We start from the raw sequence: 14,487 nt of genomic DNA on the forward strand, positions 1-14,487 counted from the left end.
TCGAGGGTCAACAGTATGGATGAATGATTGATTTGGCATATGAGAATGAATGGCCTAAGAGTCGGGGCTGATAATTTGCGCACAGGACGTGGCTCGACCACTGTGAGCTAGGGTCAACTAGATAAACACTGGACTCAACCTAAGTGAGCCGGAGTCAATGGAGTAAATAGAGGGCTCAGCCTATGGGCGCCGACCCTGAGAATTGTATATTGATTGCGATATGTTGCTGAACGTACATGTTTACTGTTATTGGTTTGATGCTTATGACTTGTTGAATTTTTGGATAATTGTCTTTTGATTGATTAGTTGTAATTACTAATTATGTATTTGTTGTTATGGTTTTCTTGTTGGGCCTTGGCTCATGAGTGCTACGTGGTGCAGGTAAAGGCAAGGGTAAGTTGGACCAACCATGAATTGGAGAGCTCTGGGGTGAGGTGTACATTGTAAGCCGCTCGTACGCCACGGCCGAGAGAAAATACAGGGACAGAGCCTAAAATTTGTATTTTTTCATTAGAGTGGCCACGAGTTGTATATATTTTTGAGAATTGTAAATTTGTCTCTTAAACCCTGTTTTTGGGATCCCATGTACCAAACATTTATTTTAATAAAAAATTAACCTTTTAAGATCAAAATCTTTTAACCCTAACCTGTTAGCTAGCTCAGGATCACATTACTGTTCAAACGACTTGATTAGCAAGTCTTGCACTATTTTAAAACACACAGTGTAATGGTCTTGGTTAACTAGGGCATTACATGGTTTCTCTTCAATTCGCTTCATAAAAGCTTTCTTCCATATCAACAAAGTTTGTTTAGAAATCTTTGGAGACTTTGGAATTTTTTTAATAGAAGGAGAAGGAGTAGAAGACGTCGATCATAAGAAAGTCGTAGCTGATAGATAATGTTATATATATCAACAAAGAACATGGTCTTAAATGCTTCAATAGCTATTAAGAACACAATTTTTAGGGAAAAAAAAATGAAGAGACTAGTGTGATCATGGAACAGAAAAAACCCAATGGAGAGAAGAGTGGGGAGAGTGTATATTGTGAAGAGTTGAAATAGTGGGAAGTTTTTAGAAAAAAAAATTCAAAAAAATAAATAAACTTATCCAATACAAAATACACAGATGAGGCAAAAGTAGTATTTTTCTAATTAAAAAAAACACATAAGGTAAACATAAAAAATGTGAATTGTTTAGAAATTTATTTTTGTTTAGTTTAAAACAATTTAAAATTTTTCATTTTTATATAGTTGATTTTCATTATGAAAGAAATTAATAAGTTCCTTTTCTAGAATCTATGTTTATAGATTCCTTATTTGATAAATGAACAAGTTTAGTATTTCATTTGAATAATAAATTCAATTGTTATTTTTTTTTGAAATACACCTGTTTCCACCTATTTCATAAATGAGTATAAATGATAATTATAATTATTTATTATTATACAAATCATAGATTTAATAAGACAATTTTTATTCCAATCCCAATTAAGTGAAACATATATGTGAATTATTTTTGAGATTGACTTGTAATTAATTGGACACATAAAACAAATAAAAGACAGTCTTTTATTGCAACCATTCAATGGTTCTTTCCCTATTTTCATAGTTTGTTAATTAAAGTTAACCAAAAGACCTATCTATAGTAAAGGCTCAAAAATCACATAATCGTTTAGCTAATACATAGAGATGTATGTTGAACCTTTTAATGTTCAAAGCTAAAAGAAATAATAAATAGTAAGTCAATGTTGATTGAAATTTATTGAAGATATGTTTAACTTTGATGAAATTCAAAGAAAATTTATAGAATTTTTTTTTCAACATTCAAAGTAAAGTCACTTAGAGACTTGTTTGATCTGATCAAAAGGAAGTCTAAACTCGAATTTGGAATTCAAGTAATTTGCATGTGAACTTGGAATTCAAATCCAACTCACATACAACTAGAATGCTAAGCAAAATTAGTATTTTGGAAATGGAATATAATCATATTAGATAAGATTAAATAGATAATGAGTAGTCATTATCGTCTTTATTATTTGTAATGACCCAACTACTCTAGACTTTCGGACCATTAACGAAAACTATACATAAATACTAATCCTTAATAAAACTTACAAGTGAAAAGACCATAACTTTATTAAGAAACTTGAAAAAAATAAAGATGTACCTTACATAAAATATCAAGTAGGATATGGGATCCCATTGTTTTAAAACCAAAACATGACATAATTAAAAAGAGATTTACATAATAAAATGCGGAAAATACATGTAAAAACCATAAGAAACAAAACTACATCCTCGAATTGAACGCTCGGCTCTTTCATCCATTCCGCCTCAATACACATTCTCCAAGCTTCCAAGAACTTTTCCCACCACTAAGACTATTTTCCTGCACATATAAACAAAAAGGGGTGAGCCTAATGCCCAGCAAGGAAAATTCTAACAGATAGTCCATATACATAAATTTCATAAAAAAAAACATAAAAACATAACATAACATAACATAACACTTATATCACATACATACTATAATGGCCATTATTACTTGGGGTCCCATAGACTAAACAAGTCATATGCCCATTAAATTAGTGGGGTCTTGCTAGCTAAGCAAGTCATATGCCCATAATCTATTTGGGGCTTGTTAGTCATATAGGTCATATGCCCAAGCCTACAAACATACTCAATCATAACATATTTCATAACATAAAAAAAAACATAAGATAACATATAAAAGCATATAACACATAAATTCTATCCTATTTTCCTTACCAAAATACCGGGATATGAGGACAGAGTTGGGACTTTGGAACACTCCTAAAAAACCATTTGTAACAGAATGAGTACTTTGAAGAAAAGAAATGAAAGGAATGGGAGGACTATACCATTGAGAATATACTTACCAAAAACTTATGTGCAAGTTCTTAGATTTCCTAACCAAAATAAAGAATAAGGTTAGAAGGCTGAGTAGAAGACTATGAGAACTTAAATAAAATAATACCAATGAACTAGAGTGTGGAAATACCTTGAAGACTTGTAAGACCAATCTAAACCTTGAACCGAAATGCTATAAGACCTTACTTCCCAAGTGTTTGATAAGCTTATGATGATCAAGCTTATGATTCCCAACCCAAGTGTTTACACTCTCACACTCACCTAGCAACTTGCAGCCTCTGAACTTAGAGTAATAGATGAATAATGGCTGGGTACTAGGTCCTATTTATAGAGTTTAGGAATGAAGAGATCTTCATTTAACTTGAATAAAAATAATGGCTTTTAAAGTGAAAATAATTTGAATTATCGTTCAGCAGAGGCTGAAGACTCGTTCAAAAAGATGCTGGACTTATCAAGTGGTTGAAGGTTTGAATGGGAAATGGTTGAAGGTTTCAAAATGTGCTAAGAGGGGCGATATATTGCCCCCCGTAGGCGATATATCGCCTGGGCCAGTATGCCCGAGGCAATCGTGCATCGTTTCTGGTTTTTTGTATCTTCGTGCTGCGATATATCGCCCCCTATAGCTGCGATATATCGGCATACGCTGATTATTTAAACACGAAATTACATATTTTTAGCTTAATTTGAATTGAGTAAACAGCCTTGACTAAGCCCTCAAACGTTTTCAAAGTTGCTGACTGACCTTAGAGCATTCAAACTTTACCCTTAATAAATTTAATCCTCAAAATACTTAATCATTAATAACCCATACATAACATGTGCTATAATCCTATTGTTTCTTATTTAAACCTTATAGTATACTAAATATTATCCTCAATATCAGTCATATTAATCAAACCTTAGGTTAAAATTAATATTCTTAAACTATAGGTTAAACTTAGAAAATCTACAAGTACTACTATGAGTGTCCAAATAAATCCCGGTCTGAACCAAAAATCCACAGTCATAAAGATAATACTATTACTACTATTATACTACTATCTAACTTAGCTAAGTAAAGTTCTTGGACTCTACAATTCTCCCCTACTAAAAAGAATTTCGTCCTCAAAATTTACTTACCAAATAATTCTGGATAGCGGCCTTGCATGTCCTCCTCCAACTCCCACGTTGCCTCTCGTTCAGAACTATTACTCCATAGGACTTTGACTATAGGAAAGCTCTTGGACCGTAACTACTTCATCCCCCTATCTAGGATGCTAACCGGTCGTTCCTCGTAACTTAAGTCTTTCTGGAGTGCTATTGTATCGTACTTGAGGACGTGAGATGGGTCTGACACATATTTGCGTAGCATCGAGATGTGGAACACGTTGTGACTATCGGCTAGTGCTGGCGGTAGGGCTAGTCTATACGCAACTGGTCCCACTTTGTCCAATATCTCAAAAGGACCTATGAATCGGGGACTAAGCTTGCCTTTCTTCCCGAACCGCTTGACACCTTTCATAGGAGATATCTTCAAGAAGACTTGATCTCCAACTTGGAATTCCACATCGCGTCGCTTGGCATCCGCATAGCTTTTCTGACGGCTTTGAGCAGCAAGCATACGCTGTCTAATAAGTGCTACTGCTTCTTGAGCTTATCTAACAGCTTCGGGGCCTAGAAGCTGCCTTTCTCCTACCTCGTCCCAATGTAATGGTGATCGGCACCTTCTTCCATATAACAACTCATAAGGTGCCATCCCGATCGTTGACTGGTAGTTGTTGTTGTACGAGAACTCGATCAACGGAAAGTACTTATTCCATGATCCTCTGAAATCAATTACACACACGCGTAGCATATCTTCTAAAATCTTAATCGTACGCTCGGGCTGCCCATCTGTCTGAGGATGAAAAGCTGTACTAAGGCTTAACTTAGTACCCATAGCTTGCTGTAAACTTCCCCAAAATCTTGACGTAAACACCGATCCTCTATCCGACACTATTGTCTTGGGGATTCCATGCTACCGTACTATCTCTTGGATGTAGATGTCTGCATATTGGTCTGCCGTGTATGAAGTCTTAACAGGCAGGAAATGAGCCGACTTGGTTAGTCTATCTATTACTATCCAAGCAGAATCATGCTGCTTATTCGTCCTTGGCAAACCCGTCACGAAGTCCATAGCTATATCGTCCCACTTCCATTCTGGTATGCTAAGCGGTTGCAATAAACCTGTAGGCCGCTGATGCTCTGCTTTCACTTGCTGGCATATAAGACACCTAGATACATACTCTGCTATGTCCTTCTTCATCCCTGGCCACCAGTAGATTGCCTTGATGTGGGTGAACTGAGTACGGGGTACTGTGTGCTTCTTCTAGGATCGTCTTCTTAATACTTTGATCATTTGGCACGCATACCCGATCCTTATATCTCAATAAACCTTGGCTAGAGATTGAGAAATCTGTAGCTTTGCCTTCTCTGACTGCACCCATATGTGCTGCCAGTGTGTCATCATGTCTCTGACCAATCAGTATGTCCTCTAGCAGATTTGATTGGATAGACAAGTTAGCCAGCTTGCCTACAACTACTTCTATTCTGGCACTGATAAGCTCATGCTGTAGCGGCTTTTCTATTTCAGATAAAGCTGCTAAATTTCCATAACTTTTTCTACTAAGCGCATCGGCAACTACGTTTGCCTTTCCTGGGTGGTATAGGATTTCGCAGTCGTAATCCTTTACTAACTCCAACCACCTGCGCTGCCTCATGTTGAGCTCCTTCTGAGTAAAGAAGTACTTTAAACTCTTGTGGTCCGTATAAATCTTGCACCGTTCTCCGTAAAGATAATGGCGCCAGATTTTTAACGCAAAGACCACCGCTGCCAACTCCATATCATGAGTTGGATAGCGATGTTCGTACTCCTTTAACTGTCGTGAGGCATAGGCTATCACCTTGTCATTTTGTATCAGCACGCAACCCAATCCTTGCTTCGATGCATCGCAGTAGACCACGAACTTATCGTTGGGTGTCGGTACACTGAGTACTGGTGCTGAGCAAAGCTTATTCTTAAGCAACTGGAAGCTTTCTTCACACTTATCATTCCAGTTAAATCTTTGTTGTTTTCGGGTCAGGTTGGTGAGCGGAGTGGCTGTCTTTGAAAAGCCCTCTACAAACTTCCTATAATAACCTGCTAAGTTTTAAGTTAGGATCAGATTAATCAAAGGTAAATTTAAGTTTTAAGTTTTGAGTTAAGTTTACTTTGAGTCTTGGAGTTTGATGTGAATTTGGAGTTGGGGTAAGATATTGGTTGGTTTTTGGGGTAATTGAGATGCCCATGCTGTGTTAATGTGAGTTCTAGACTCAATTCTGGTGTAAGTGTATGTTTTGGGATGATTTTGGTGAATTTGGCTCGGGAAAACGCAGGGGAAAATGCTTCGCGTTCGAGCCGCAGCGCTGTTTTTCAATCGCCGCGACCCATGTGCGTGAAAGGGCTCAGCGGTTCTTTGAAATCTCCTAAGCACCGCGGAGCGGGTTAGGGCACGCCGCGGCCCATGTCTCTCAAGAGAGAGCCCCAAGCTCTCTGGCGTGTAGTGCACCGCAGCCCTATGGGCTGAGCCACGACTCTAATTAAGAAAAATAGCCAAAACAAGTTTTTAAACTAGGGAACTCAAACTTAAGGGCTCGGGAGGGATTCTACTACCCGGTTTAGTATAATTCGAGGTCTCGGAAGTTAGTATATTATTCCAAAGCTTTTAATTGGTTTAGGTTTTGATGGTTATTTTTTATTACGTTGTGACTAGGTTTTACCGTTAAGGCTTGGGATTAGGGTTCGTGCTCGAAATCGCCTTATACTGTCAGCTCGGGACTTAAGGTAAGAAAATTTTCTGTCCACGTAGAGCAGAGCATGGCCCAATTATCCGTGCTTAGTGTTATTTGTAAATTTTTGTAACTATTATGTCATACATGTGATTGTGACTGAGTTGCAAGGGCCGGGACTGACAAGGATCGACAAGGATCGACAAGGGTTGGGATCGGCAAGGGCCAGAATCGGAAATAAGCATGTTGAATGAAGGCTACCATGGCATGGCTATCTAAGGTGTTGTACTCACCCGCTCAGTTAGGACCGTAAACTTGGTGCATGGTAACGCACCTTGATTGGCTTAGGCCGCTATTTTGGATTGTCTGTTGTGTTTATTTAGTTATCCACTTATTGAAATGAATTGTTATTTGCTATGCTAGTGAAGTTTTCTTGCTGGGCATTGGCTCACGAGTGCTCTATGGTGCAGGTAAGGGGAAGGGAAGGGCTGACCAAGCATGAGTTGGAGGGCATGGAGCGGTGCGTACATGTTTGGCCTACCTGGCTACCATGGCTAGGGTAATTTTGAGGAACACAGTGTAAATGTCTGATTTTGTCGCCTAGGTCGACTGTATAATGACTTTTGAGTTGTAAATATGTCTTAAACAACATTTTGGGATCCCACTGTAAATTTTCTATGATCTTAATGAATGTTTAAACCTTTTTTATGGAAATTTTATCAAATGAGTCTTTACTTTAATTTAATCACACTTTTAGGTCTAATACCTCAATTAGCGAGTCAAATACACATTTTAAAACCACATGGTAATGGCGCTAGGGTAGTAGAGCATTACAATATATTTGATTATACCTGATTTGAAAGCTTGGCCTAAGAGAGTTGGGGTAGACGATAAGCGTGCGGAATGCAGGCTGTTTAGCTAGGGCAACCTAGGAGTGCAATATGCACTTTTCTGGCCCGAATGCCACCTAAATAATTAGAAGTGCAGTTTGCACTTGTCTAAGTCATTGCCTGTTTAATTTGGACTGTGTGTTTGATTGAGTAGGGTTATTACCACTAAGCTTGTTATTTATATTATGTTGCTCATTTGAATCTATTGATTAAAGTTTCTTGTTAACCTTTGGCTCATAGGTGCTATGTGGTGCAGGTAAGGGAAATGGGAAGCTGGACTAGCCATGAGTTGGAGAGCTTTGGGGGCGACGTGTACATTTGCAATTGCTCGACCACCACGGCTAAGGATTCAAGAGGGACTAGAGTCAAACCCTAATTTTGCTGCTTAGGCCGGCTTATGTTGTAATTACCTTGGGAGTTGTAAATGCCTTGTAAATATTTATTTTGGAATCCCATGTATAGAATAAACTTTTAAATGAAAGTAAATGTTCCTATGATCAAAACTTTTAAACCCTAATCTGTTAATTTCTCTTAGTTACACATTTATATCCAAATGACTTGATTAGCAAGTCCAACACTATTTAAAATGCACAGTGTTATGGTCTTGGCTATCCAGGGCATTACATGACTTATTCATATTTGTGAAACTGAGGCATGACATACTAGTACAACAAAAATAATCAAGAAGGATATATAAAGTAATTTGTATTTTTTTTAGTATAAATAAAATAAAGGAGTGTGTAAAAATAATTCTATACAAATAGGTAATTTTGTATTAAATGAAAATTAAAAATGAGTGTTTCTTTCAAATAGCAGAGTTCCTGATATTCTGAACCACTATACGCGAAAAAAATTATCCAAATTTTTTCGAAAACATACAACAAAGTTGTTGTAACTACACAGCTTGACCACGTGTTGATGGGAATATATGGCTTTATACTTTGCAAATCAACAATTAATAATAGGAATTATTCAATATTTGATACCCTATTCACCTAGCAAGAACCTTATTCAAAATATAAATATAAATCTTGATAATCAAATAAACATGTTTATAATATGAATGTCAATCTTGAATATAAAAAACTAAATGATTAAATGATGATAAGATGAACTTGGATACATTTAATTATCAATACTAACATTGAAAAAACAATAGAATGACAAAATACAAGATTGGGGTTAGAGAGATACAACCTTTTTTTGAGCAACTTGAATCTTCAATCTAGGGGAACTTCTAAGGCTTATACACAATAAGAATATTGTTGTCCAAAATCTCTATTCCAAGTCTTCCCTTATAGCTTGGAGCTTCAACTAAGTAGAATGAGATTTTGGATTTAACTGTAAAATGCCCTAAACTTCTACTTTGCGAAACGTCTCCATACTCGTAAAATTATAGAAGAAAACCACTTAACATATGAAAATCCAGTGGGGCCTTGCTAAAACATGCAAGTTGGGCCCAATAGTTTAAAATAAAAATAAGAGTACTTATGCAATGTTTAAAATAAATAAAGTTTAAGTCTCACTGAAGGTTTAAAAATTAAGTCCATAACATCGCTCTTTAAAATTCGGCGTTTAGGTTGATCGTGTATTTTTCCATAGGATACCCCCACGACATACACACTCTGACGTTGGAGCTCCTCACATCACAGTGCATGCCAAAGATAAATTCTATTTATTACCTAAAAGGGGGGAAAGTAAGGGGGTGAGCTAAAAGCCCAGTAAGGAAGTACAAACAGCATGCAAAGAAAACACAATAAGAACATAATCATTTCGTAGAGCTCATACAACATCATATCTAAACATCGTCATACATCATACTTAAACGTCATCATCATACATCATACTTAAAAGTCATCATCATACATCATACATCATCATCATATCCTTTGTGAACATGGCCCCCTTTATTGTCCATGTCACATCTTGAGGTAAAGTGGAGGCTCTCGTCCTTGAATAACCTCGGCCTGTCCGCCCTATGAGTTATGTCATACCTTAGTAACTCAGGTAAAATCTTATATCCTTAGTAACCCATTTGTTGTGTCACGTTCAACAAGCTAAAAACCATTTTCTTTTTCATACAACATACAAAACACATGCAATCCGGTCATATCAACAGAAAGGAAATACATGATTCATCAAATTCATCATATCATCTAAAAATAGCATTTCATACTTCATATCACATGGCACAACATCATACATAACTGTAATGCCCTGGTTACTCCAAAACCGTTATTGTGAACTTTGAACCGTGCTTAACTCACTAACTGAGTTCTTTGGTTATAAACATGCATCTAGGTGTTATTAATAGGATAAGGTATAAAAGCAATCAAAAGGAAATGATATATTTTATTTAAAACATAAAATTTTTCATGGGCCCATAAACGCGTTTACAAGTTATTTACAATAAAAAATGGTCATTATAGTTTAAAATTTACAACCACTCGACCTAAGCGGCAAAAATAGGGCAAACCCCCTAGTTCTTCTGAGAAACTCCTTGGAAGTGGTAGTCAAGCAGCTGCATGTGTACACATCGCCACCTAATCTCTCCACTCAAGGCTGGGTAAGCTTTTCTTTCCCTTTACATGCATCACATAGCACCCATGAGCCAAAGCCTAGCAAGAAAAATCAATGCTGCATATACATAATATCAAACGATGCTCATGACAATCATCCAAGACTTACAGTCCTAAATTGATGAGTGACAGATGTATAAGTCACTCACATGGGTTCCACACTCTTTACAAATGAGTGATCGAGTCACTAGCATTAATAGGATATGTGACTGATGAGCGAGTCACCAATATAAATCAAGGGAGTGACCATGGAGTCACTACTGTGGGTTTCATACCCTTAGCCATGTGACGATGGGGTCACCTGGGCCTTCTGGCCCTGGCTTTGAGTAACTAGTCATGGAACTAGTCAAGCGCTTTTAGTTTTCATTGAACTTAGGGTCGGTCCGACATTAATGCTCATGATGAGTCATTCAATGCAGAGGTCGATTAGATCTAATCTTTATCGGCTTGCATTAAACATGCTAAAATCTTCCTTGACTCATAAGTCAATACCATACGGCCAGTGCTCAAAACTACAGTCGAACTTGATTGGTAAGTCACAGCTTCACAGCTAGTTCTGACACCATTGTCGATTCTGAGTAGTAAGTCAGTGCCATTCACAGGTAAGTAAGATTTGCTAAGCATTTGATATGCAATCCATGTCCACATTTAAACACTCAACATGCCTTAATAAAAACCAAGCATGTCACATATGGGGTGCAGTTCTCTTACCTCAAGTTCGAGCAAGAATTAGTAAAACAACGACCCTTGAGAACGATCTGTCTTTTAGTTCCCTAACGGTCACCTAGTCATAAACAATTGGAATCCATAAATAAAGTAAATCAATAAAAGGTTTATAATCTAAAGCCTCACTCCCGGGATCAATCCCGTGCTCTCGGGACTCCCAATTCACCCAAGCGGGGTAAAGGAACCAATACCCGAACCCCAAAAATCATCCCGAGCAATAAAAATAGGACTTCCTAAAGTTGACCTAGCCTTGGGGCGTTGCTAGGTAGCACTGGGGCGCTGCCCCAAGTCAGAGAGACCCATCTCCCTGCTCTGCCTAGCACTGGGGCGCCACCTGCAGGACCAGATTTTTAAAGTCTTCTCCTCTGCGACTTCCCCTGAAAACAACACTTCCAAACCAACCCCAAACATGCCATTTAACCCCAAAACTTAATCCATACCCCAACCTCATCAAAACCCAAGTAAACATCCTCAAAAAGATCCATTGATCCCCAACTAATCACTTCAAATTTCTCAACTGAAAACAATTAGAAAAACAGAGTATAACTAAAGTTTCATGGATGAATTCTTACTTCAAGCTGGATTTGAGTCCTCTTCAATGGATGAACAAAAGTTCTAAGCTCCAAACTTTGATTTCCTAGCTTGGTTCTTCAAATTGGGGTTCAAAAATTGAAAAGAAGAAGGAGGAGGAATGATGATCGGATGAAGGAGAAGAGGTGCTCTGCTTTGGTAAGCTTCTACAGTCTAAATGATTGATATGTATATATCTTAGGGGTGAAAAGACTATTTTGCCCCTAGGTCAATTAAAGTCTTCTAAAGGCTCCCAAGGGTAAAACCGTCCTTTCCCGCCTATTTCGTTAATCATAATTAACATCCTCCAATTCTCGCTATTCTCGAAATTCTCACATTCCAATAATTAATATCTCGTTACCCTTTAATTTCCAGCAACGCTCTAATCACCAAAATATCCCGAGACTTACCCCGAGCCTCGAACATAATCCCGTTATGACTAAACCACTAATTTGCACTCAAAGATCGTCTCATTCCAAATAGCTCGAACAAATCCACATTATAATGTGGCCTCAACACTAGATCACCGGAATGCATACAAATAAAAAATTACGCCCTCAACAGGCCAAAATACTAAAATACCCCTGTGATGAAATGTGGACCCACATGCATGCATTTAACATCATTTTATAATATAATTCACATAAACATGCATATAATAATTTAATGTCATAATAAATCAATTATGGCCCTCCCGGCCTACTAATCCAACCATTAAACCACATTAGGGATTTTGGGGCATTACAAATATTCCCTCCTTACATAAATTTCTTCCTCGAAATTTACTTGAACAGCTCGGGGTGTTGACTCCAGCTCCCAGGTCGCTTCCTTGACCTTGTTGTTCCTCCAAAATACCTTAACCAAAGGTATCGTCTTATTCCTGAGGACCTTGTCTTTCCTGCTGGACTCCCAATTCACCCAAGCGGGGTAAAGGAACCAATCCCCGAACCGCAAAAATCATCCCGAGCAATAAAAATAGGACTTCCTGAAGCTGACCTAGTGCTGGGGCATTGCTAGGTAGCACTGGGGCGCTGGCCCAAGTCAAAGAGACCCATCTCCCTGCTCTGCCTAGTACTAGGGCGCCAGGAGGGGCGCTAGGGCACCACCTGCAGGACCAGATTTTTCTAGTCTTCTCCTCTGCGACTTCCCCTGAAAACAACACTTCCAAACCAACCCCAAACATGCCATTTAACCCCAAAACTTAATCCATACCCCAACCTCATCAAAACCCAAGTAAACATCCTCAAAAACATCCATTGATCCCCAACTAATCACTTCAAATTTCTCAACTGAAAACAATTAGAAAAACAGAGTATAACTAAAGTTTCATGGATGAATTCTTACTTAAAGCTGGATTTGAGTCCTCTTCAATGGATGAACAAAAGTTCTAAGCTCCAAACTTTGATTTCCTAGCTTGGTTCTTCAAATTGGGGTTCAAAAATTGAAAAGAAGAAGGAGGAGGAATGATGATCGGATGAAGGAGAAGAGGTGCTCTGCTTTGGTAAGCTTCTACAGTCTAAATGATTGATATGTATATATCTTAGGGGTGAAAAGACTATTTTGCCCCTAGGTCAATTAAAGTCTTCTAAAGGCTCCCAAGGGTAAAACCGTCCTTTCCCGCCTATTTCGTTAATCATAATTAACATCCTCCAATTCTCGCTATTCTCGAAATTCTCACATTCCAATAATTAATATCCCGTTACCCTTTAATTTTCTGGCAACGCTCTAATCACCAAAATATCCCGAGACATACCCGAGCCTCGAACTTAATCCCGTTATGATTAAACCACTAATTTGCACTCAAAGATCGACTCATGATGAATAGCTCGAAAAAATCCACATTATAATGTGGCCTCAACAATAGATCACCGGAATGCATACAAATATACAATTACGCCTTCAACGGGCCAAATTACCAAAATACCCCCGTGATGAAATGTGGACCCACATGCATGCATTTAACATCATATTATAATATAATTCACATAAACATGCATATAATAATTTAATAGCATAATAAATCAATTATGGTCTTCCCGACCTACTAATCCGACAATTAAACTGCATTAGGGATTTTGGGGCATTACAACTATCCCCTCCTTACATAAATTTCATCATCGAAATTTACCTGAGCAGCTTGGGGTGCTGACTCCGCATATCTGACTCTAGCTCCCAGGTCGCTTCCTCGACCTTGCTGTTCCTCCACAATACCTTAACCAAGGGTATCGTCTTATTTCTGAGGACCTTGTCTTTCCTGTCAAGTATCTGGACTGGCTGTTCCTCATAAGAGAGATCTGCCTCATGCTCCAGATCTTCATAGCTCAAAACATGAGTCACATCAGACACATACCTCCGAAGAGCTGAAACATGAAACACGTTATGCAAGGCCGACAATGCTGGAGGTAAGGCCAACCTGTAAGCCACCTGGAAAATCCCCTCCAGGATCTCAAATGGACCTACAAATCTTGGTCTCAGCTTGCCCTTCTTCCCAAACCTTCTCACCCCTTTCCATGGCAAGACTCTAAGGAAGACGTAGTCTCCCACTTGGAACTCCACGTTCCTGCACTTGGGATCTGCATAACTTTTCTATCTACTTTGAGAAGCGAGCATCTGAGCTCTAATCTTTTCAATGGCCTCACTGGTCCTTTGAACTGCTTTACGACCCAAGTATCTCCTTTCACCTGTCTCATCCCAATGAATGGGAGAGCTTCATTTTCTACCATACAACATCTCATAAGGTGCAACTCTAATGGTAGACTAATAATTTTTGTTGTAGGAAAACTCTTTCAAAGGTAGATACTTACTCCAGGATCCACCAAAGTCCAGGACACATGCTCACGCTTATCAATTTATGCATCCCTAGCTCGTACAACCACCATGAAAATTGTGTTGTCTATACGGAAAGTACATGGAATCCTTGGCTATTTCTTCCATGCATTTATTTTCCAGTTGCACACGATTTGAGTGAAAAGACCTGTGCTAAAATTGGGATACACATTTGCCCCCCAAGTCCCTGCTCGAGGTTTATGATGTCATCTTCTGAC

The sequence above is a fragment of the Humulus lupulus genome, chromosome 1 (assembly GCF_963169125.1).
Source record: "Humulus lupulus chromosome 1, drHumLupu1.1, whole genome shotgun sequence".
NCBI lineage: Eukaryota > Viridiplantae > Streptophyta > Magnoliopsida > Rosales > Cannabaceae > Humulus > Humulus lupulus.